The sequence below is a fragment of the Columba livia genome, chromosome Z (assembly GCF_036013475.1).
Source record: "Columba livia isolate bColLiv1 breed racing homer chromosome Z, bColLiv1.pat.W.v2, whole genome shotgun sequence".
Classification (NCBI taxonomy): domain Eukaryota; kingdom Metazoa; phylum Chordata; class Aves; order Columbiformes; family Columbidae; genus Columba; species Columba livia.
Genome location: NC_088642.1, coordinates 5,514,415 through 5,518,413, shown reverse-complemented (window position 1 = coordinate 5,518,413; position 3,999 = coordinate 5,514,415). Strand labels below are relative to the sequence as shown.

Genomic DNA, 3,999 nt, shown 5'->3' with positions numbered 1-3,999 from the left:
GTTTGCACAATGTACTGTTACATGGAAGCATGAAAAGAGAATTTGAGATAATTGCAATGACACAGAATCCCAGAATGTCAGGGATTGGAAGGGACCTTGAAAGCTCATCCAGTCCAATCCCACCACCGGAGCAGGAACACCTAGATGAGGTTGCATAGGAATGTGTCCAGACGGGTTTGAATGTCTGCAGAGAAGGAGACTTCACAACCTCCCTGGGCAGCCTGGTCCAGGCTCTGTCACCCTCGCTGAGAAGAAGTTTCTTCTCCTGTTTAAGTGGAACATCCCATATTCCAGTTTGTACCCATTGCTACTTGTCCTATCATTGGTTGTCACCAAGAAGAGCCTGGCTCCATCCTCCTGACACTCACCCTTTACATATTTATAAACATTAATGAAGTCAGCCCTCAGTCTCCTCTTCTCCAAGCTCCAGAGCCCCAGCTCCCTCAGCCTTTCCTCACACGGGAGATGCTCCACTCCCTTCAGCATCTTGGTGGCTGCGCTGGACTCTCTCCAGCAGTTCCCTGTCCTGCTGGAACTGAGGGGCCACAACTGGACACCATATTCCAGGTGTGGTCTCCCCAGGGCAGAGCAGAGGGGCAGGAGAACCTCTCTGACCTACTGACCACCCCCTTCTAACCCACCCCAGGTACCATTGGCCTTCCTGGCCACAAGGGCCCAGTGCTGGCTCATGGTCACCCTGCTGTCCACCAGGACCCCCAGGTCCCTTTCGCTTACACTGCCATACAGACAGATTGAAGTCAATTAATCCTACTGGATCAAAGCTGCCAGGTGTATGCATGTTCTAATGGTCCAGACTACAGTACCTACAGGATCCTGTTCAGTTCTTTGCTGCCCTTGGATAACTATTGAATAATCTCTTCCTTCCCACTTGTCTTGCCAGGCAAGCAGATAAGGATCATCAGCCTCAGATTAGGATTAGGATTTCTAAAGGAAACTTGTTTTAAGGTAGGTCGAGGTCTAGCCAGTATCCCTCCTGGATTCTGGCTGTTACTCCAGAATAGCATGGGTTACCCATATTTTCCTTGTTATGTTTGCCAGCCTGCCATGGGGGTATTTTACCTCAGGCCTTCTCAAATGACACTGCTTGCTTATTTTCAGCCAAATTAAATCAAGGCTTATGTGCCTACTTTGTGATGAGCTGACTGTTAAATTATTACGTTCTACTGACTGTACTGAGTAGATTTCCATGGACCTTGCTGGCAGTTTAGATACAGGTATTTATATGAAGCTGAATTACACACATGGCAGTTCTGTTTTGCGGTATTTGCATGTTCCTTGCAGGGAGCAAACGGAGGGCATCCCTATCTGAATCTCCCAGTCATGGGAAGTCTGGATAATTTTGAGGGATTCTGAGGTTCTACTAATTGTCAGGGGAGAGGTTCAAGGCACTAGGTCATCTCCTTCTCTAGGACGAGATCACAGTTTCTGGTTTGCAGACATGTTACTCTTTGAGCAATGGAATTCACTGTGAGATGTGGATTAAGTGTGCGTCAAAATCACACTCAAGCTTTAATTTGTTTGACTATGTCACACACACACATTTTCTGAGAGGAGTCATAAGTACAGGAATGTTCAGAGAAAGGGTTTTCATGCAGCTGGTTACCTTAATAAGGTGGTTGTTTCCATAAGCGCAACTTCTGCAGAAGTTCAGAGCTTCACATTCAGTAAAGTATTAGGAGTGCAGCCCTGGCACTGGATTCTGAGATACTTTTCCCACATTCAGATGCCCTTAAACTGAACTAGAATTACATGAATGAGAAGTATCTTCCCAGAACCATAGGAGATGGTGTTGTCCTAAGAAGACAGACTGCTTTTACCTAAATTTATTCGTGGCTGATGTTGCGGCAGAGACTACCAGCTTTTTCAAAATGCCATCTTCTCAGAAGCTGGAGTAGAGTCAAAAGTATTTCACACAACTGGGCACATCAACCAAGCTTAAATCACAGAGTAGATAATTACATTGTCTTAGGAAATCAACTAGCTGCTCTTTTATGCCCAGCTTTGGGCTCTAAATCTTCATGTAGCATCCAATTGCCATGGTAGCTATACTTCAGTTGTGCTTTCTCTGATCTCTGTTCTTTACCTGCTTTCAGGTGTTTTGTGAAGCTTAAAATAACAAACGTGCTCAGATCATGGTAGTGGAAAGATGCCAGGAGAGGTATAAATTATTAACTTTTGTTACGTTGAGACTTGCATGAATTAATCTGAAGTTGAATTTCTACTGATACTGCAGTTTTTGAATGTGTCTTGAGTATTTAATTGATAATTGCCCTTGTATGTTGTTTAATTCCATGAAATCCTGCATGATTGATGGTGGGAATGAGGCTACTTTCCTTAAAAAATATTTTCAACCTAAATAATTTAAGAAAAGAGCTTTATTTGAATTTGAAATCATTACAGTGAATTTCTGCTGGCACAATAAAGGACAGACTTGATCCCAGTGCTCCACAGACACTATGCCAGCTGTTTACCATTTCATATGTATGAACAGTTTATCCAGTCTCCTTTAAATCCTACTGGCATCAGGGATCCAAGTGGTTCTTACTTCATCTGTTGCATCCATCTGTGTTGCCTTCTCTTAACCTTTTAAATTTATAAGCTCTTCTAAGCAAGGACCATATCATTACATCTGCATAGTGATTTTCACCATAGGTTTAGAATCTCTGAGCATTCCTGTAATATAAATAATTAAGAAAGAAACCAGCAATCCAAGCACAAATGAAAAGGCACATGTAAATAACATAGCTGGATCTTGACAGTTAAATTAACTGTAGAAGGAACACTAGATAGTTGCATAAAAGACAGGAGTAGCCCTCTGAAGAAAATGTATACCTTCTGCTAGAAATAGTTCACCTCACATATTCCTTTCTCAATCTGAAAATATAACAAAAAAAATTTGGTTTTTATTTTCTAAGTCAAAGTGAGAAGCACTATCAACTTTTGTTGTAAAACCAAACTGTATAATCACCCAGTAAAATCCTTCTAGTCTGCCTGCTAGACTGTGCCAAATTACTTCTGGTGGAGAATAAAACAGTTAATATATTCAGACAGCTTACCATTTTATGTAGGATAGAGCTGGAAGGAAATTCCTTGTGTAAAACTTCAGTCAGAAGAAAGTTATTATTAAGATGGCAGTAATGCATCCCTATGAATTTCTAACTCCACACTGAGAAGCCATGTGCGGGGTTGCAAACAGATAGCCAGGCCTTGTCTGTAACAAAGCAGTTGTGCCTTTGGCCTTGAGTGTATTTTGAGTGCTTCTCATCCTTTTGAAATGAAATCCTAAAATACTCCAAGTCTTGCCTCCTTCATAGGGTGACACACCTCTGTCTGTTGACAAACAGCCATTTCTGATCAAATCTCATGGAGTTTTGCATCCACTAATCTTTATGTGACCTGGTTTTGTTAAAAACAAGACCAGTTCTCTCTTAGTGATTTTTCCTTTCAGCTAAGTTCTTCTAAGTAACTTCACTTATCTGTGTTTACCTATATGTTTTCTCAGACACTGTGCCCCAAAGCTGATAAAAGCAACTAATGGCATGCAGAAGAAGCCCCATATTTAGATTTATTGCTATAACAACCAAGAAGACTGATAAGATTCCACACATCCCATAATTGAGAGGGGTGTGTTTGCAAGAAGGGGTGGACAGAAAGGTGACTAAAACTGACAAACCGAGTAGTCCATCCAATACGCATCATACACTCTATGAATGAGGGACATCACAAGGATCTCGCTCTCTTTGACCATGGCTGGCATCTGAAGAGGGCCCTGTCAACCGTGCCTGTGATCCAAAGCCTGAGACCCAGCATCCCTGAATCCAGTTCCAGTTTTCCAGGAAGTCCAACCCAGGACTTCTGGGTGCCTGCCCTGAAGCTGCTGGGGCCATGCCAGCTCTGCCCGGGAGGGGTTAAACGCTGCTCTACCCCAGGACATTGTAGGTTGGTTTTGTATATTTTGTATGTTTTCTCTATTTATTA

At 42.5% G+C, this 3,999-nt stretch overlaps 1 long non-coding RNA gene across 1 annotated transcript; it reads left to right on the top strand.

Moving 5' to 3' along the window:
• Positions 1-2,046: 2,046 nt before the first annotated feature.
• LOC110357419 (uncharacterized) lies at positions 2,047-3,686 on the top strand. Its single transcript, XR_002411070.2, has 2 exons — positions 2,047-2,179; positions 3,524-3,686. It is a non-coding gene; the product is annotated as an uncharacterized LOC110357419 (long non-coding RNA).
• Positions 3,687-3,999: the final 313 nt, after the last annotated feature.